The 22,853-nt window shown below is 40.9% G+C and overlaps 1 protein-coding gene across 1 annotated transcript in view; it reads left to right on the top strand.

Moving 5' to 3' along the window:
* The first annotated feature begins 9,873 nt into the window (after positions 1 to 9,873).
* LOC145436218 (uncharacterized) overlaps positions 9,874 to 22,853 on the top strand; it is a 135,021-nt gene continuing 122,041 nt past the window's right edge. Inside the window, exon 1 of the mRNA XM_080313577.1 lies at positions 9,874 to 9,877. The gene's annotated coding sequence lies outside the window, so the exon portion shown is untranslated. The remainder of the gene's footprint in view (positions 9,878 to 22,853) is intronic.

A 22,853-nucleotide genomic window follows, 5' to 3' on the forward strand; every position in this document is an offset into this window, starting at 1 on the left:
CTATTTTTACTTAAAAGCACAACTAAAACTGGATCTAGAACTACTCAATGAAGCAGCAGTTGGTTGATCGTCAACCAAGCAGATTTGCAGTTTGTACAGGTCTGACGGCAAGCGCTGCATTGGGATTGTTATGTTGATGCATTTACTTCGGTATCTTGAGATAGACCTTTCTGTATGACAAGTCATCGTTGCCAAATATTGTTTACACCTGTCCGGTAGCAGGAGATTGAAATGATGATTCGCCCTCTTTGCGTCATCAAACTTGTCAGTTATGTGACAGTGATGCGTTTGATGTTTATTAGTTGGTAAAAAGCTTCAGACGAATGGCTGCACGAAAAAATCTTTCTAGTTCCACACGACATAATTCATCACCAGATTATCGTGTATTTTCTCATGAAATTGAACTAGAAAAGAATGTCCCATCAGATCTCTAACCAGAGCTACAGTGTAACTAGTAACTTGCATATAAGGATCGTAACAGGGTTGTAATGACTCGAGTCACGATTTTCTGATGACTCCGCTTGACTCGAGTCATTTTCTCAAAATACGGAAATGACTCGACTCGACTCGAGTCAATGTGTGTATGGACTCGACTTGGACTCGAGTCATTACGCATGACTCGCGATTAAGACGGCCAAGAGCGACGTTCATTGTAATTCCGTAAAAGTAAAGTAATACTCACCCTATTTGGAGTTCGTCTAGTGGTACTGGTGCTGGAAAATGCGACCTGAAACTATTAAAAGGGAGAAAAATTAGTATAATATAAATGCGAACCATTCGATATCATCAAACAGAGTTATAACAGTGAGTTTAACAAGACTTCATCTGGAAACTGAGCAGTCAACACAATGACTTGGACTCGGACTCGAGTCATAATACCATGACTCGGACTCGAACCTCTGCTCGATGACTTGGACTCGAACTTGACTCGGTGGCGAATTTAAAATGCCTCGACTTGATTCGAGTCAAAACTAAAAAAGTGAGATTGACTTGTGACTCGGAGCCTTGTGACTTGGTTACAACCCTGGATCGTAAATGCCGCAGTCGAAAAAGGTACAAAACCCCGACGATAGTCTACTCTTGGAGCAGTTCGACTATTTCGGAAGTACTATTTTACAGTTGACAGTCTAAGAGTCTACGGAATATGACGAAACTAACAACGTCACACACCAATTAATTAACTCCATATTCGTTACTCGATTTGGAATAAATAACGACTCAATATGCGAAGCGCAATGAATTGAATCACGTCTTACACTTGAAAATCTAGACTCGATCCGAGTCACGTCGAACAAGTGAGTAGATTTGACCCGAGCCAAAATGTGACTCGATACGATCTGAGGGCGGAGATAATAACGTTGGATTGGCAGTGAAGTCGATTATCGCGTTCGTCAGGATGTATCAACCCGGGATTAAGGAAACCGGTCGATCGCAGCGCCTAACGTTAGTAATAATCTCATGATTTAACAAACCGGAACTAGTTATCCATAAAAACTACGTACACTGCGTACCATTCCTACGCATAAATATTTCCAATAATGACCGTATCGACTGTCCCCTAGGTAATGACTTCACTAAACAATTAACGAATTATGCACCCACCATTGCTGAGCGATATCAATATTCTATAAACCGTTTCGTAGCTTTACCGTACTAATTGTACACGACTTTCATTTGACGATGATGATAATTCTACCTAACACAGTGGCAGGCTGCTGTTTCATTCAACAAATTGACAATTGACAGACTATAACGCATTTTCGCATTATGATGCAACAGATAAAGCCACTTGATTGAAAACTCGGGACACCGCGACCATCGCGCGTGACCTTTCGCAACTTTATGCGTCGCGATTAGCAGTATCTAATCACACGATTAGCATTCTTCTGGATCAGCTAACTTTATTATCTCCGCCCTGAAACTTAAAGATGGCGACTTGGTTCCGACACTGACGTTGGCACTCATGTTAAAGCAGAAATAATGCCGTAACCTTTCACTCAAGAAGTTGCGATTCCAGAGTAAGTAAAATGTAGGTATTCAAGGCTTAGCATTGTATTAAAACCTATAGACTCCGAGGTACACTCTTAGCAAAAAGCATGTCTATTCATAAATAAAGGCCGAAACTGGTTGCAAAGGAAAACGGAACTTAACTCAGGTTAGGGTAACCATATTTTCGTTGTCCGAATTCCGTAATTCTGTAACGCCTCCTGGCGGGGCTTAAAATGAGGTATGAACACACATGATGTCACACTGGCAAGGCTTTGGCTGTCAATTGTGTAGATGAACGGATATCTTAACATAGGTCGTGAATAAACAAGACTAGACTATTAGAACATCTCGAATTTGAGCTCCAGTGATTGCTAGGGTCGGTATTCTCATTTGGTCTGCAACAGACTTCTTCACGGACCGGATTAAATTGTTTAACCCGCCGGCCCTGTGTTTGACAGCCCTGTTAGTTTAGGGTGGCCATACGTCCGGAATTTCCCGGACATGTCCGGAATTTCATTGTTCAAACTAGCGCCCGGGAGGAATTTCTAAAATATGCCAAATGTCCGGAATTTTGAAGACTTGCCGTAGGCTCATAATTTGTTCGTAAATAAACATAAAAACATCATTTTTGGGAATATTTATGCTGATGCATGACATTTTTCTTCGCGCTGCTTGCGATTTACAATCACATTTATTGATTTTATTGTGAATATTACCACCCTCGCAAAAACTGCAATAAATACATATAAAAACAACATTCATTTATTGGAATTAGCCTAATTGTAATCGTAATTATAGGTGAACGGTAGCCCTATATTCCTAGATATCGCTAAGGCCGTTTAAATGCTTTATTCAAAGATTGTGGTTCGTTCCAAACGTGGGGTCGTTTGCCTTTGTTCTGGGGTTCGCGAATATGTTGAACGTAATCAGCTTCCAAAATAGCCCGTGAGCATTGTTCCCTCTAATTTGTGACGAGTCTGCACACATAGGGTTATCATATTCTGGAATCGGGAAAAGAGGATACTTATTTTCAAACACAGAATACCAGTGGGAAATCCTGAAAAGTTGGTAAACTTCTTCCACAAAAAAAAAATTGGTATCTTTCTCGCTCGGCGCCCAAAATACTGTTTTTTCCTTTCACATCGTCGGATGGTTGACTAAAAAAAGGTCAACTTTCGCTCAGCTCCCGAAATACCCGCCAAAATCTCAAAAAGGATGACACTTATGCGTCCTCGGTTGACATTTTCAAAAACCCGAATAAGAACCACAAATCCTCCGAAAGGAGGACGTATGGTAACCCTATGCATACACCCACCAAATTATTGAGCAGGCCCTTGGACAACAGTGCATAACGACTAAAAAAAGGTTATCACATCGATTTTTTTGTGCGCAACTTAGATTTTCTGTGCGTAGAGACCGTGACAGTACTGCGCATGTTAGAGGGAACATTGTACGTGAGTAAGTCTGGGCAAAGATGCTGACTTCTTTTAGTAATCAGCTCGCCAAATTTTGATCAGAGCCAGGGAAAATTTACAAATTGGAGATGGATTCGCGACCATAAAAGGTTGGAAACCACCGGATGTGGGGTGTTTTTAAGGCCCCAGGGTGCGCACCGGCATAAGGCTAATAAACGAACTTATCGGTGGGGCATGAACATGACTCAACAATGTACAATTACGCTCCCTGTATTTTTGAACTCATCACCCCCCACCATCTCTACCGCAAACTCTGATCATGTGGACGAAGAGTAGTAACGATCTAGTAATATATGGAAGAACCAATATTATTCAAAAAATTTAACGACCAGGTGCATATAGAAACCAAATTCATATAGCAAGCCCCCCCCCCCCCCAGAAGTTGCATCGACTACCCGATTGTGGACTGAAATCGTTGTATATTAGGGCGGGAAGGGGCTGAAAACATGTGCTTTCGGTCCCAGTTACACAACACACAATCACATACTCCTGAACCGCATCGTGACCACCTCTGCTCTATGAGCAAGGCTTTGTTAGTGTGACGTCATACCTCATTTTGGAACCCACTAGTGGGCGCTACAGAGTGTCCGGGATTTGGGTCACAGAAATATGGTAACCCTATGTTAGTTAGATCGTTACGATAGGTAGCTGCGTGTTGTAACCGAAAAAAAAAACACTTTCAAGCCAATTACCGTCCCAAGAAACACTGGTCTTGGTTCCACCATAAGGTGATCGATTCACCTTCTGTCAGGCTTGTATATGCATTTGGTATCTTCTGTACATTTGAGTGTGACATTTTGTGAAATGATTCTGTCAATAATATTGGTTCTCCATCTATCACTATAAACTTTTTATACTCTCCAAGTGTTCAAATTAGCGGTAGAGCTGGTGGAGATAATGTATTTGAAAATGCAGGGAATGTAATTGTTCATCCCGAAGTCTTGCTCCTGTCACACGGATAAGACTATTTATGTGCCGAAATGCCGGTCCGCACCAGCATATTGCACATCCAATGGTTTTCCAAACTTTTATGGTCGCGACTCCATTTTCAATTTGAAAATGATCCATGGCCCACCTCAAAATGCGATAAGCTGATTACCACACAAATGGTCAGGACCTTTGCCCATAGACTTACTCACGGCCTATGTTGGCCAGCTGATCAAGTTCAATATATTCGCGATCCCCAGAAAAAGACAAACGACCCCCCGCTTTAGAACCAATATATTTGACTAAAGCATTCAAACCGCCCTACCGACACTAGGAATATACCGTTGCGATTAAAATTAGTTTTATTACCGTAAAAGATAGGTATTTAAATTTTTCTTTTACTGTACTTTGTGCGAGGACAGGGCTACACATATTAAAATCAATATCTGTGACACTAAATCGCGAGAATCGGTGAATTAAAATTTCAAGTGTAGCATACTTCTCCCCGAAAATAAGATATTGTCTATATTTCGGACATGTCCGGAAAATTCTGGACGTATGGTAACCCTAACTCAGGTGTATATCGCGGTCATAAATCCCACGTGTCCACTTGCTACCTTCCTACCTTCCTATTTACATGCATAAATGGGATTAAAATGTTGTACTCGATTTATACTGCGGTATAAGTCTGAGGTAGGTTCAGTTTTCCTGTGCCATGGGTGTATATTCACACCCGCATATCAGGTGTGTTCCACGGGTGGAGATACACTCTTCACTAAGAGTGTAGATAGAACGAGAAGTATTTTAAAATCATAGCCATGTAAGTAATTCCGTCTCTACTTTGCTACTGGAGTAGGAGTAGAAGCAATGTCGCAAATTATTACACGGTTACAAAAAGAATCAGCGATTTCCAGTAAGTAAAAACTTTTCAGACCTGGTTTTCTTGAAAATCCTGGAAATTTTAAAAGGAGATAGGGATGTAGTAAAAAATGACAATAACATGAGTAAGTAGTGCAAGTACGTACTGGTGTACTTCTAAAAAGTAGAAGTCCTCCGTTACTGCGTCTGCGTGACTCAGGTTGGAAGTGTACGACGTAACATAGATTCATGATTCGTCACTAATGACGCACGAAATCAGACACCAAACATAAACAATCTACTTCACTGGATTAAAATTGTCAACAAACGGCTTTAGATAATTCTCACAGCTTTAATCAGATGACTTTAATGACGTTCGCTCAGAGAGCTGATTATCAGGTGACCCCGTAACCTGTTCTTTCAGATTCACCATATAATCATACCTCAAGCCACATCACTCCTGACTCCTGATGAACTTACACACAGTAAGCTCTTCTTTATTGCAATAACATTTCCCCATTTTCCGATCACGGCAGACACCGAGAGATATTTCTTGTAGTTGAATATATTTAATAACGAATAAACAATGCTTTCGAAAGATGTTTTGTCATCAAAAATATGAGTCATTAATTTCGAAAAAAATGAGAATTCATCACAACTTATTTCAAACTACAAAATAGCGTTGAAATTGATCGTCCGTGACGACGAACTGGGATACTCATATTTGGGCAGGTAACCTGGATCCGAATTTTCAAAACATTGTACCACCTGAAAATAGTACATTGAACGCTCTCTCGTTTGAAATTTCATGCTGGTGACGTCATATTTTGTGATGCGATTGTTGATGTACAATGTTCTTTCCAATTCTCTACTAGTTGCTGACGATTACCCCTGACAAGCGTCAGCCGAAAATATTCGGGTTTATTTCAATAGGAATATACTATTCAATTGTACATTGAAGTTCAGCACCTCCAAGGAGCTCTTCAAACATTGAAATCCGGACCGTATTCGGAAATTCCTACATTTCTTTGCTTATCACTTAGTCGCCCGATCCAAATCTTTCCAAAGTCAACAAATTTTTTTTTTTTTTTTCAAATCGAAATCCCAACTCAGATGAGATAAGCATCGATTCGAAAAAAATGGATTTGATGACCTTAGACAGATTTGTATCAGGTATGGATTCACGATCTCATTGAATCTGTAATTGGATTTGGGCTCGGATAAATTTTTTGCAGTTTTTCAATATACTTGCGACTTTCGAACAAATTTTTCTCAATGTTGAATTTGGAGATGGATTTAAACATAAGACAAGAAAACCAAAGATTTAAAAAGTGTCTTTAGAGCTGCACAGACAAAAAGAAGCATCATCGGTATTCCAATAGCTGGCGACCCAGTGGTAAAATTTATGAAACTGGCCTTAGCGGAAAGCTACTGTTACACTGATTCTGAAGATCTAAATTAATATAAGGTCAGGGCACTGAAATTCACCCAAATATCGTTCTGAAAATCGTAAATCTGCATTGCTCCGAACAATCGGAGAGCCGCAACACAACGAACATAACAATGACTCTGCGATTGTTCGTAACTATGATGATTTCGGGCTTTGAGGGTGATCTTAGGGTCATGCCATTACCCGGGCAATTTTTAATTGATATTTTTCGAACTGGTAGGACATTAGCTTCCTATTAAAACTGGTTTTATTAACTTTTGCGCGCTGGTCGACAGCTCAAAGATTACCGTAACTGTTTAGAAAGCTATCATGCAGTAGCCAGCTAGAGCTCCCAAGAGCACTCTTTATTCAAAATGGTGGGGGAAGTTGCGTTATTTAGCGTTAGTAATAGGACGAAATAAATGTTGTATTTGAATTGGAATCGAATATTTTAGATCACAAGCCTATCTAATGTGACAGGATTTGGATCTATAATCCGGAACTAGATTGGAATTTCAAGATATGGTATCCGCTCATCCCTGATAGGCGTGTGATCGATTCGTTGGGTATCGGTGGGATATTTCGTTATATCAGATCCGGTGCTATCTGTCAGGCCAAAAGTCCGTAGATAAAAGTTAAAAGGACAGTCAGGTGTACATGTAGCGGCGAACTTCGTCGTCACATGCTTCGAATTGCAGTGTGTCCACATCGGTGGAATCCACGCGACCGCAGAGAGTGTCGCCGTCCGTAGCGTCAGCATCAGATATCGCCGGAGTGAAGTTGGGGGGATCAGATGACACTGAAGAACCATCCAACGGAGCGATGAACTCGGCAGGGATGACGGCTCCCATCAATGCCGTGCCGTCTGCTCCAATCCAGAAAGTCATTCCCTCAGCACCGAGCACTTCGATCAGAGTTCTGCAACATTTCATGAGAATGTTTTAGAAGTCACTCCCTTACTGGTAGTTTAGAAAAGTATTGAAGAGCTACTTTTAAAGTCTAGTTTAAGTCAAAATATAAAAGTTTTTAATATCTAATGTAAATTCCACTTTTATTTAAGTAGATATTACCGAAGTCGATATTGCTTCTACCTTAAATAGTTTTAACATGTCTTGGAAATGTATTTGTAAATTCTAATCCATTGGTTCTCAAACTATTTTCAGCGCGCCCCTTGACGATGTCACGCCCCCCTTGAAAGATGTCACGCCCCTTGTCGTCATATCAAAAATATATTGAAAAGAGTAACCAGAATGTTTGTAATCCAAACGCATTGTTTGGTGGCATGGAAAGTGTTATGGCTGTTGAGTCACTTAACAAATACGGAATTCGGACTATACTCAGAACGAAGATTATGAATATGAGCTGGAGGTAAGTCTCGCGGAGCGCAAAAAATGGTCAGTTGAATATGTTGTTGAACATAATCATGTGCAATGGTCGTAGGTTAGCACATGAATATTTTAGCGATTTTCATTTCTAATTCCTTCAGTTACCCACTTGAGCTTCCCTCAAACGCACCCGATCGTAAGCTAAAACTAAAACCAATGGCACAGCCACAAGCATTCGTCAGGTACACTTCATTTAGGGACATCTTCTGATTATGCAAAGTGCCACATCAGTCAAAATCTGACATCAGTGTGGGTATGGCAAGGCGCAATTATGAAATTTAAAATCGAAATATTATTATGATTATTTTCATTTGTGAAACCTGGAAGTTTCAGCACAAATTAAACTCATTCAGAGTCCAAGAAAAAATCATTTCTCTCTGGCGGCTCTGCGCCTCCCCTCAGATGCATTCACGAAGCCCAACGTGTCGTGCCCCCCAGTTTGGGCAACAATCTTCTAATCTAAATTTATATCTACAAATTGTAATTTCCAATCTAAATTCTACTAATAGTCTAGTAGACGTTCGCGCAGTGTATTGGCTTCTACTTCAAGCAGTTCCGAGATATTGCGGAAATTGCTACTTGTACTTGTAACCGAGTAGAAATTTACGGCGTTACTACGACTTCTTGCTGTATGTCAAATTTGACCAACTTTGTATATAAAAGAGTCGAGTCCTATCACTGGGGGGTTCTTGTCAGAGGTAATGAGAACTTTTAAAACAGCCACCGCCTACGATCGACAAAAAGTGTGTGAGCAGATTTACTCTTAGAAACTACTTGCTTGGTACATCTCCAGGCCTTCATTTTTTGCTTGCAATTAAGGTGGTTTCGTCATGTTTTGGAAATTACTCCTTTCATTTGTTACATGCGTTTCAGCAATGCGGTGAGAATCACTGAAGGGAAGAATGCAAGGAAATAAATCTCACTCTCTCTCGGCTGTTGGCGCATTGAAACCGACGACGGCGAGTCTGGCTCCTTCGGTTTCTTCGCATTTGGCCTTGGCCTCGTCCCAGTTCAGAGTATCAGCAGACAATAGGTAGTAGCAATTATCATCGCCCACTTGAGTTCAGCCGGCTAACGGGTTCTGCAGAAATCGGATAAGTGAATTGCTAATGAATAGCAGAACCATAAATTTGTCGAAGCATTTGTTTTCCAATTTCGATTCGGTGGTGTTTCGACGCAACCTCAGCGAACATGCTTGTACATAATAGCAAACTAATTAGTTGACTTTCAACATACTATTGGTGTATTAAGTAGTTCTACTTTTCTTTACAAATTAAAAAATTGGCTCAGGACAACTAGATAATCCGCGTCGTCGTTTGGCGTGAATCATAATACCGGTTTCGCTGTGTGATGTTCTTGCAGCCATTGCTATATAGCTCGCATAGTCATGCAGGGTCTAAACCAGGGGCGGGCAACTTCTCCGTTCGACGGGCCGGATATGGGAAAATGAAGCACCTGGCGACAAAATTACGGAATCGATACATTAATCGCGTATTTATCCACTTAAATCAATGGTATTTATTGTAAAATTTATGTTTAAATTTTAGAGACCAAAAAGTATGAAGTTATTAACAGTAGCTGTTAAAGTCAATCATGCATCTGTGGTCGGTCAAAGTTGTCAACAAGTTCTTTGAACTCTGGCTGCATGTCTTATGTACAAACCCTGAGTAAAGACGGCATGCGCGTGAACATAAGTTATATTGTAACGCAGCCTTGTCTCGTTAATGTTCATTGTCTAAAATACATGTAGGCTACACTCGATCAGAGAATGTAGTTTCATGTCCATCTTTCTCAGGTTGGCAAACTTGTATTAATTCTGTGACGCATAAAATTTGTCAATACTTTCAGAATATCATTTCATTTTTGAGGTAGAAACTCTCTGCGGGCCGGTCAAAATCCTTTCGCGGGCCGGATCTGACCCGCGAGCAGTATGCTGCCCGACCGTGGTCTAAACACACTCCCTCTCAAACTCGATACCCTGTCCTCTTGAAATACCGGCTCTATCTTCAATAATCAGGTATGAGTTAGTTGTGATTAGTTAGTTGGTTGTGGATATTTGAAGAGCGTCAGTTCTAGATCAGTTCAGTTCTAGTTCAAGTTCTTGTGGCGCAACTTGAAATTCAAGTAGTTTGCACAATTGCACACGACAGAATTTCAGTTCACCAGATTCAAGTTTTTATGAATCACGCTCCTTTTCGAGCAGACATTGTCCGTAAACAGTAGTGATTTGCAGCATTTAACTGCGTTACGTTTAGTAACACCATAACAATCGCAGTCATACTCCAGAAAAACGTCGTATGTTAAACGCCACAGTTATCCATTCTTCCTCGGCATTAGTGCATTACTAAATTCCAAAATCCTTGATATAAGAATTATAGCCCAGCCGATGTCAGTAGTTTGATAGAACCGAAAATTAACGCCTTGAACGACAACCTCGATATATTCAACAGAAATGGGATCTAGTCTAAGGCAAGTGTCTAAACGCATCTATTTCAAAGGTTTGACATCCTTTGTGATGTTTGGGCATGAACTAAACTGGAATGTTTGGTCAGGCTATATTATTAATGTTATGATGATAAATTTGTCATTATATGAGACACAGAACTTTCGTGGCGTATCGCAACATTTACGGTTTTTTTGCTCTTCCTGAAGCAGTTAGAGATTTCACAGTCAGTTTCACAATCTGACTGTAAGTGTTAGTATGGCCATAGCAGGGTTGTAATGACTCGAGTCACGATGTTTTTGGTGAATCGACTTGACTCGTGTCATTTTCTCAAAACGGAGAAAATGACTCGACTCTACTTGATTCTGTGTATTGACTCGACTTGCACTCGAGTCATTGCGCACGACTCGGACCAAGTCATATGACTCGAGACTCCGACGACTAAGACCGACATTTCATTGTAATTTCGAAGAATAGGAAAGTTACCCAACTATTGGTATTTTATTTATTAGTACTGGTACTAGATAATGCGACCAGAAACCGGTAAAAGTTAGGAAAATTAGTGTATTATAAATGTGGAGCATTATACACCACCAAGCAGAGTTAATAAACGTGGGCTTTATAAGAATTTAACTCGACACTGCACAGTGAACACAATGACTTGAACTCGGACTCGAGTCATAACACGATGACTCAGACTCGACCGTCTTCTCGCCGACTTGGACACAGACTTGACTCGGTGGGGAATTGAAAATGACTTGAGTCAAAACTATAAAATCGGGATTGACTTGTGACTCGGAACCTTGTGGATTGCTGGTTACAACCCTTGCCCATAGGAGGTCACGGACCGGCATAGTAAGTCAAAGAGTCGATAGACGAGCTATGAAGATAGTCTCACTGCAGTGGTCGTGCCTGGGGCCATTGTAGTCGTTGCTGCTGTTGTAGTCGTGGTCCTTGTCATCGACACTGAAAAAAAGACATCAGAAAATCGTTCGTAGGTAAAAATCTGAAATAGCACATCTGCGTGAGAATGAATGAAGGAAACATTAAACTAGAGCCCGACCGATTTATCGGTTCGACGTTAATATCGAGTCGATAACACATTTGGACAAAAAAATCGGTATCGGTAATTTGATTTGAAAATATACAGCCAAATTTTCGTGACGTCACAGCAGGGTAATAGGCAATCACACAGCCATAATGTGAGACTCCTCGACTGCATGTGAATATTAATATGTTTCATATACCTTACATCAGGGATGGCCAACCTTTTTGCCATTCACGGCCGCATTTCGACTACACATGTAGCCTACGCCCGCAATCCTTGGCATAGTCCTAATAAACTAGCTGGACGCCAAATACCCATGTTAGAGTGTCTCTGTCCATTTCTGGTGAACTCCGGACTAATCGATTTAATCATACAGGCTTGCTATACGCACCGAAATCGCGAGTGGTCACTGGCCATGTTATGGGTATGTACATTTTCGCGCGAAGCGCTAAAATTTCCTCAGATTAACTAATGAATTTCGTGAATAATATTAGTAGTTTTTCAGATTACTAATAAACATTTATCCTTTCTCAGCCCATGGATGTGATCAGATTCACTGGTAGAGTTGATGAAGGGGGTGTTTTCGAAAATTTAGGGCGAGTTATAAATGATGATGCATCTTCGGGTGGGCCAATCGTTATTGGTCACTTTGTTGCATGCTGGTATTTCTTGAGCTCCCATCAGGATTGTCGGTATAGTGAGGAGTACACGATTCAAAATTGGTATTTTTACATGGGGCCCATCAATTTCCTCTGCTGTTCGAATCTGTAATGTGGGGCTCTGATTGCAAATGGCCCTACTACATTAAAATCGAATAATGAAGTCACATTGAATCGCGCCAAGCGCGAACAAAATTTCAAGGTTTAATAAAATATATCAAGAAATCTGGAGTCAATACGTAAATTCAAATTACATGTCCACGGCCGCACAAATTTCCTTTTACGGTCACTGGTTGGCCACCCCTGCCTTACATGCAGAGGAGGTCAAAGTAGTCTTGGTTGGTAGTCAAGTATAAGTAGAAGTGAGGGCGGAGATCAGATAATTGGATTATTGACAGAGTCGATTTAACAATCCAGGATTAAGGAAACGCATTTTCATCTTATGATTTGACAAACCGGAACAAACAATAACTTGCTATCTAATAAAAACTGCGTACACTGCGTATCATTCCTATGCGCAAATATTTCCGATAATGACCGTGACGATTGTTTCCTAGAGAAGTGGTTCTCAAACTAGGGGCGCGCTCCCTCTTGGGGGGCGTAAAGCGTCTGAAAGGGGGCATATATCTGCGGTTAACTGAAATTTTTTTGTCGTGCGCTGGGTGATTTACCTCCAGTTCATAGTTGTTGCTCTAAGTATATTCCGAATCTAAAATTTAGGAATTGTCTTATCAACAGTCATAACATTCCATGTCATCAAACTATCCGTTGTATTGCTAGCATTCAGGTTGCATTTTGTTATATGACGATAGGGGGCGTGCGAAATTTTTCAATATCATAAAGGGGGCGTGTCAAAATAGCTTGAGAACCACTGCCTTATACAGCTAATGGCTTCACCAAACAATCAGACAATGAACGATGCGCCAATTAGGTGAAAAGTAAGTATTATAATTAAGTGAACTTATCACTGTTAAGTGACAATAGTCAAAACCATAAACACCTGTGTAAGTAGTGTACAGTAAGTAGGCAGGCAAATCCGACTACTTGATTTGAAGTACTTCCTTACTGACCACTTACAGGTGTCCAAATACAGTCTTTGCAGTGTCATTCATGTCAAAGCATAGCAATGGTCGAAAAACCGTTCGAACGGATGCTCTGGGGTTTTCGAAATACGATTAAGCTGGATGCCATTATTTAAATATCGTCTAAATCAGTGATTCCCAACCTTTTTCGACTCATCGTCCCCTTTTCGAGCTCCACATCATTCATCGCCGCTAAATATTGGGAACCGAAAAATGGGCATTCAAACTGTAATCACCGGCGAGTTGACTAAAAAATAAGTCAACTTCCCGACTCCACCTCGAAATTATACTTTTACAACTCCGACTTGACTCCAATATAGCCGTTTAACCCGCATTCGCCCCCCTATCGCCCCTTCGATATTTTCGCCCGTTATCGCCCCCTTCGTCCGTTTTCGCCCCCTATCGCCCCTTCGTTATTTTCGATCCCTATCGCCCCTTCTTTATTTTCGACCCCCTAGACTGCCAAATCGCCCACGTAGGGAACCACTGGTTAAAATATATCGGGGTTTACCGTGACGGTGTTGGTTATCGATTTTATCGGTATCGTTACAAAAATCCTATATCGAACGTACTAAATGTGCGTTGATACTCACTGAATAGGGCGATGAATAGAAGGGGGTCGTCGAAGATGCTGTCTCGTTTAGGTTTGACGGCAGGTCCATGATAAACGGGCAAATGTTGTACGATGGGTTGTTGGTAGATTGGCTGAGGTTGGACCACAGGTGGATAATGGATGGGCTGATGAGGTTGGACCATGGGTACATGTTGGCTGGGCTGGTGATATTGGGCCATGGGTACATGTCCGTATTCGTGAGAATCTTCATACATCATCTATAAAAGAGGGAAATTTATTTAAAAGGCTTGGAGTCGATAGCTGGCAAGGATGTGGTCTCGATTTGAAAACCAGGAAAAATGGCGGACGCAAATGCTCGCGACTTTCTGACAAAATAGTGAATTGACTCACATGGTGCGCCATCGGTTCTCTGTTTTCGGCCTCTGTTTAAATCGAAATCAGATGCGATTGATTCATGAAACATATTGCAGAATACTCACCTCCAGAAGCATAGACGACGTAAGCGAAAATCGCGAAGCAAAGAATTGCGATCTTCATTTCGAATCTACAAGCTATGAAATACAGAATGCAAGAACACGGAGGTGAACAGTTAGCCGTCTTGAGCTATTTTAACACCATCATCCATGAATTACTTCATGTGACGTGGTTAAACTTATTGATAACAATGATATTTTGAGTGGCGGCCCTTTCTTCTGCATTTGTGTATTTAATTCAACGGGAATGGCGAGAATGTAATCCGATATCAATTGCTGTAATTTATCATGCCCGTGTGGTGTCAAAATAACCTTCTCATCAAGGTCCTCCATAATTTGTCCTGGTGTAATATCACAATGTGGTTTGCTTTCCTCCGAGCCAACTCCCGGTGTAATATCACGAGAAGTTCAGCTTCTTTTCGATTACATTGGACTACTGCTGCTGCCAATAGAGTTATCATCCATATCTACCTACAGTAACTCATAAATGATATTCTCAGTCAGTAATTACCAATCGATTTTTTCCAATTTAATAATATCTAGATCAGTGATTCCCAAGTGCGGCCCCGAGGGCCGCATGCGGCCCCCAGATAGCCTTCGTGCGGCCCCCAAAATATATTAAGAAATCGGATTATGACAAAAAATAAAATTTATATTTATAATATACTTTTGCTTGACTTGGCCTCTGTAGTTTTTAATTATAGAATTGCAGGAAAGTTGTGAGTATAGACTGCTAACGTTACGTCACTGCTGTTTCAATGCAGAGCCCTAACTTTCCAGTTGAACGAGCAGTAGCTATAGATATAAATAGGTATTGATAACTTTCAAAACCGGAGGAAAATCCTGAAAAAATGGTAAATTTTTTCCACTTCGTGGTTGCTTGACTAAAAAAGAAAAAGAGGCTCAACTTTCCGGTCCAGCTCCCGAAGTAGTCGCCGAAGCGTTCCTAAAGTGCTGACTTAATATCAGTCGAATTTGGCCCTATATGTAACCAAAATCCTCAATAAAGAAGACATAATCTCAAAAAAGAAGACATTTGGGTGTCATCCGAGGAATCTTTAAAAAAAATCAAAAAAGAGGACAAATCATCTTAAAAGAGGACGTATGGTAATCCTATGATAACTAGATGTGGAACACTGGACTCACGGTTGAATACGCCGAGATGCATACTGCTTAGCCCGATAAAAGCAGCATAAATGGTAGTCCTATAGTCACGGCCGTAACTGCCGCACCCCAAACCCCCAATTGAGGGGGGCCGAGCTCGAAGGGGGCCCAAAATTATTTCGTGAATTAGCATAAATTATAGAGTAATTTTTGAAAATTTATGCGAAGTTTTTGAAAATTTTCGCGCAATGCGCGATTTCAATTCGCCGCATAACATGATTATTGGGTAGGCTACTCTTCCCCAAGAAAAATACGCAAAATTTATAGAAATGGGCATATCATCGTTGGCCATGACCGCACCACAACGTACCAAGACATATAAATTTTTAGGCCATGTAACATGTGACTCCAAGAAGTGTGTTAGAACGATCGGCAGCGAGAAAGCCATGGCCGTACAGGAGTGCTTTTATGCTGACCAAAAACTTCGTTATATATACAAAATACAGATAGGTTTAATTTTCCATATAGGCGCCTAAATGACTGGCGCCGAATGTTCTTGTCTTGGCAATCTGAACCTCACAAGACAAATACCATCCCGCAGGAAAGAAAATTATATGCCAGCGAAGAAATACCAATCTGAAATCGTGTGATCTTTCAGTTTAGTAGGTTTGGGCAATTCTACATTTTTTGATATAGCAAACAGGAGGTCACGAAATAACATAATGTAAAGAAGTCATACCTAGGGGTCCGCCCGCCCGAAGATAGAATTTTACGGGGTCGGCAGTTTCAAAGACATCTCTCACTCAGCTATACCGGTAAATCTGATTACGTGGGCAAAGAGGACGACCATGCAATTCCTGATCTTATTCACCGATTTTATCATGAATTATCGAAATATTCGAGCGTCGCACTGTCTCACTAAACAGTACAACTTTAATTTCGTGGCAAAAGCGAACAGCGTGATGCGGGGTCAGTTTATCACCCTATGGGAGCCCGGGGTCCTGACGAAGTGCTGTTACGTTCCTGTCAACGGCCTATACCCCAGAGATGTTTAATTGCTGTTGATGGGGCCTATCCCTTTTCAAACACACCGCACTCAGCTCTACCGGTAAATCAGATTACGTGAACAGAGACAGGATGAAAATTGATAGCAATACATGCAATTCCCGATCGTATTGACCGATTCAGTCATGAAAGTAAAGAAATTTCCGCGCTTCGCGCGTTTAGGCGAGAAAAGCTGATTCACTCAACGGACACCCAATAGCAGATAAGTAGTGGTAAACAGTGTACAGTTTTGAAATATCGCCAGGGCAATAAAACTACTCCGAAATAGACATGATGACTCTTTGGGTCCGTTTCATAGCCGTAGTATTCGTGCGGCCCCGACCGTACTCTGAAATTCTAAATTTGGCCCTTACACCGAAAAAGTTTGGGAACCACTGATCTAGATTATGAAAACGTCTTCTCCTTATCAATATATACAAAAACCTATGTAAGATTATACAAATCAAGCCGTTTCAAGGAAACCTTGACTGAAGAATGACAGACAATATGGCAACCAATTGATAACATTGATTGAGTGAATTTAGTGACTTCTCTTGCTCATCAAATATCTTACTGATATGAATGCTTTGAAGCCGCGCCAATTGGTAGATGTACTGCGCCACTAAATAATCTGTTCTCAATGCCCTGCATCCTCTCCAAACCAAACATAACTGCATTTTTAACAGTCAATCTGGCCGACAACAATCCGCCTGCATGCTATGAAACGACCACAAATCGGCAGCTGCACCGCGGTACTCAGGTGTTGCGCATCTATTCGCAGGTTAGTGAATGAACTCATAAACAAAACAAAATTCTCCGCAAATCTTGGGAAAAATGACTTGACTCCAATTTTAATTGCAATATTACTTCGAAGGATTTGTTGTTTATAACTTTAGTTGGGTTGTCCATGGAAGCAATGCATCAAGCAATCTCTCTAAAGAAGAGCTGTTCATCAATTTACAAAAATGCATATTTGTTATAACGCTGTTTCTACAGAAATGGATGAGTTATGGCTGTCTCCTATGAAATTCTACATCACGATGAGTACTAAAGTAATAGAAGTTTTACCGCCATTGGCATCTTCATGACTATGTAAACATAAATTCTTTGTCTTGAGTGAAGTTAATAACTGTACAGGAGGGAGACTGCTTGGAATTAACGAGGACATGGGGGTATGTTGGTCGAGAATGCGACTTAACCTCATTTCAGTCGTGTATATCTTCGTATAAATGAGACCAGCCATCGCATTACTGCAGGATTTCTTTTTCAAAAAGCATATATTTTATAGCTACGATTTATTATTTTTCTAGTGTGACCCAAGTCACAAAAGTTCGGGAACACTGATTTAGACCTAAATTAAATTAATATAATAAATTTAACTCCATCTTTCACCGTGACCCGCATAAAGTATAATTACGGTTACACGGAATTACTCAAGCACTTGAATCGAAAACTAGTCTTAATTGTAATCATTCGAGTTGACTTTTGATAGACGACATCACTACTAGTACTGAAATTATACGCCTCTTTCGACCAAGACTTATCTTAACGTGGATAATTTTAGTTTCAATGCAGTCTTCCAACATGAAAGCCTTCAAACCACAAATGATCGTATCACAGCATCCCAAGACAATGTAGTACAATACAGGTTGTAATGACTCGAGTCAAGATTTTTCAGTGACTCGGCTTCACTCGAGTCTTTCTATTTAAATGCGTAAAATGACTCGACATGGGATAATTTGTGTAATGACTCGACTTGTACTCGAGTCATTGTGCATGACTCGAACCAAGTCATATGACTCGTGACTAAGACGGCGAACACAGATATTTCATTGTAACTTCGAAGAACAGTAAAGTTGCCAGATTTTTGGTATTTCGTCTATCAGTCCCGATACTTGGAGAATAGGCCCAGAAATGTTAGGACTGAGGAAAAATACGATATTATGCTGAATGTGAGCCATTCTATATCACTGGACCAGAGTTGATACAAGTGGATTGAACCGTATTGAACTCAAAACTGAACAGTGAACACGATGAATTGGACTCGGAGTCGAGTTACAACAGTATGACTCGGACTCGACCCTCTACTCACTGACTTGGACTCGGATTTGACTCGAGGCTGAATTGAAACTGACTCGACTTGACTCGAGTTAAAACTAAAAAAGTGAGAATGACTTGTGACTCGGAACCTTGTGACTTGGTTACAAACATGGTTCAATACTAAGCACGTTAGTGGTAATGGCATTAATGAGAACTAGTGATCAACCGGCAGCTTTGTACCCTGCAAGCATAAATTTAAAATTTCAAAGTCATCCATATTGTCATGACGTCGTACTCAACTCGACTCGATGACTAATACTCGATTCAAAATCGTATCATTCAGATACTCGACACAATTTATGAGATCCGATACATTTAACTGCATCAATCACACAAGGGAGAACATGAATTGATAATAACTGCATGCTGGTTTTAATCGACTGATATTATCGCACTGATTCCGGATGTCTAAAAATTATTAACGTCAGAGCGTCAGAACCTTTTCAAAATCTCCAAGGAACATGCGATTCGGCTTTAGGTACAATGGCAGCGATGTGCAACAATGACCAGGTGAGGCACAGATGCATTTGCCTCATTCAATGCTATGTAACAATCCGATAATCGCAACGTAGTGATACAATACGCGAGGGGTTCTCGAACTCTTTTCACCGCCATCCAAATCTGCGTGCTACTGGTATCTCGCGACCCAAGCCTAGCATATCGGAATATATGCATTTTTAATGTTAGACACTACGTTTCACGGGCCTGTACGAAATATAGAAGGTCGACACAATCCGCTGCTCAAAACGCAGATCTATAAAATATATGTCACCCCGGTTTTTACGAATTGGGAACGTTGTTTTCCTCGCTGGGTCGCATTTGCGCTGCAGGACTTAGATTGCAAGGGTTATTTCGACGACCGGACACATCAATATGGAGGGTTTTGGCCAACCATCGACGGTTTTATCACCGCCGATCTTATTTGCACGGCTTTTGGCCCAAACCTCATGTCTTCATGTGTCCTGGTGCGGAAAGGCTCAGCCCAGAAATGCCTGTGTCTAATAGTCTCGCACCCGCAGCATATTGCCATCCCTAGACTGAAGCATCCCACCGGTCTAAGACGGCGAAGAAATTTCCGTCTTTCCCAATTGCGAATACGTTTGAATTGTTTCTGTAAATTATTCGCATTAAACATTATGAGGTGTCGCAGTTATGACCCCTTCCCTCTTCCATATCCGAGTATTAGCCGCGCAAGTTATAGCATTCCAGAGAAACTAATGTCAGACAAATCTTATCATGACATCAAACAATTTTTGTAATACAAAAGTCCGCACATATTTATGCTCAAGCCATATTATCGTAACCATTTGTCTGCGTTTCCCGCTTATTGGTGATACTACCCAGGACAATGAACAGAACACGGACAGGAACGAAGTATCCACTCGAAATCACGCCGAGGCGCGAAGAATTTTTTTGTTGCGGAAATTTCGGCAACTAATACATGCATATTAACAGATGATGCTGGTGCGGTCGGGACCCAAATTTATAGCCTTCGCAACCCATACTTTAAGAACCCCTGCGATAGTCTATTCCCATAGCAAGGTGACGTTGTAATACGAATCGTGTATTTGCGACGGCCGACATGTATCCTATTGCTGAGCAAATTATTTCACTTACTGACGTATAGGCTAGCTGTTTTGTGTTTTCCGTCCCCACCTATAGGCTACCTCCAATTGTGGATACATGTAGTAGCTTCTTACTTTGTGTGCGTGTGAAAATTGCTAATGTAATAAGAAAAAGGTGGCCAATTGAAAAAATCCACCATTTTGGGTTCATATATTTGTAAATCTGACTCTAATTCGTCAGTGCCTCACCAGACATGAACCTCGCCCCATGTCACTGACATACTATAACACCCGGACTGCGCCCCCTCTCACTCATTGCGATGTCAGCGGAATTTCAATTCTGAATATTTTATATTTATCAGATCCGGCCTGCAAAAATTGCTCGGAGCTCTCTTTTTCACGAATAATAGTAGCCTAATAATAACAAAAAACATTTAACCTACTTTTGAATCTTACTGCGTGGAAAAAAATGTATATGGGCTGCATAAACTGATCAGGAAAATTGTTTACGTTGAAGCCTGTTAGTTCACGTGCCTTGATTACGTAGCCAACGTACGTCGTATGCGTAATCCATATTCAATATAAAGCCAATATAGCAATGAATGCCGTAGCAATCAATTACACAAGTCACCATTTCCAAGTAGTATAGTATTTAGGCGCATTTGTTACTATTGCTGCATTACAAATTACACGGTCTTCGTTTTAAATTGTTACAGCACACGTCTCCAAGTCCCCAATTCGTGAAGAAAGTAAATCATTGCATGCGATTAGCGGTCATCGTCAGTAATAAACGATGGGTGGGCGTGTCTTGAATAAAAATAAAGGTGGACGCTGAAGGCCGGTAGTTCGAGAATCGTTAAAGCATTAAATATTTGACTACTGAAGTCAGGGTTAAATCTGTCATTTTAGTTTGGCATGATCACGTAACTGTTTTTAAGGAATACAAAATAAGTCGGCATTATAAGAAAAACCACGCGGCGAAATGGAAGACCTCGTCTGAGGCCGAGAGATAGTAAATTTCAGAAGATCTTCTAGTGAAGCTACCAAAACCACACGGCTACTTAACAAACCAATGTAGGAACCAAGCTGGGCTCTGTATTATCCCAAATACATTTTGGTGTCCTAATAAAAACGTGTCGTACGCTAACAATATTATTTACTGCTTTCTATTTAGAATTAAAATTAATTCACCGATAAATATAGTTCAAACTTTTCGCTCGACCAGTCAACATATTTTCTGCTTCTAACTAGGCCCGAAGTGAGAAATAATCTTCGATACTTGTTTTAGGGTAATCTGAGGAGCGCCGAACTATATTGAAAATAAAAAACTCCAAGCAAATAGTGATAGTTGAGTCTATGAATATAGGAACGGACCAACGTAAAGCCACGAACACTCAGTTGGAACCAAAGTTCGCCCAGCCCTCTCTTCACGTACTAAATCCTTCACCCGGTGCTAGTTGCTCTCCAGTCTATCTTAAGGTTGTGATACGCCTAACATCAATGTAACCAGATTTATGGCCCGGAGAACGTCAGCGAACAATAAAAAAGGTAGAGACGACACGTAAAACTATTCCTTGTAGAGTTACACGCGGAGCGGTCGATGCCATCACCGCGCGTGCCGGCCAGATACACCAGAGGGCATATCCTATCGCCGCCAGCAGACTGTGCAAAATATTCCGAAACAAGTGCTGTGTTATAGTCACGAATAAACCAGTTATCCCACCTCAAAAGCACAAAACGATCAGCCTTAGTCGGTTAGCCTTAAGACAAATAGATAACTCTAGTAAGTCTATAAAGAGCAAACTGTCGGTAATTTAAATTTAATCTAATTTGTGAAATGGTTTTATTCTCTCATTTTATGTTTAGATCAATTATATGTTTTTCTGAATATGATACAAAACTGTGTCGTGCGAAACGAGCCAAGCATGGTGTATAAATACGTTTTCCATCCTCGTGCTTATAAGAATGAGCTTCGATTTGATAGGAACAGAACTTGATTTTTTGCATCTCCTTCTACTTCGGTATTCAATTCAATGTCCATGAATTCCATAAGTTTGAATCTGATTTAATTTGGAGTAAATTGTCTAGCGATAATTCCTATTCCAATCTAATTTTAAAGAGCTGAGAAAGGGAAGCGAGAGGCGCAGTTGGTCAAGCACCAGCGTCACGACACCAATGGCAGTGGTTCGAATCCCGGTTCGGACCAACTTATATGTGTCGGAGGTTCCTCAGGGCTCGTCATCGCGGACCACACTGCAGGTGCAATGCATTGAAAAGCCCGGACTGAGCGTGACCCGGCAGCAAAGACCACGATGGGGACGAGGGTACGAGAGAAAGATTGCAGTCGTTCGCACGATTTCCAAAGACCTTTGACACATAGCCTGAAAGAGGCGGGTAGCACCACTGTAAAAATGTCAATCAATAATAACGATAATAATATTGAAGAACTGAGAGTAGGCCTATGTAGTTGTCCGTCTCTGCCACTTCACTAACCTAATTAGGAAAATTATACGTAAGTAATATAAACCATTGATTCTGGCACATCAAGAGACATACTTCATGACTTGAGCACGGGATTAAATGCTTCGACATATGAGATTCGACATAATATCATGCGACATTTGAGCAGGTGGGTAGGATTTGGGGTCAGGGCCGAGTACATGGTTGAGATTAAGGATTGGGTTTGGGATTAAAATAT

Source organism: Botryllus schlosseri, chromosome 1, assembly GCF_051294905.1.
Source record: "Botryllus schlosseri isolate E-star chromosome 1, Bs_hap1, whole genome shotgun sequence".
NCBI lineage: Eukaryota > Metazoa > Chordata > Ascidiacea > Stolidobranchia > Styelidae > Botryllus > Botryllus schlosseri.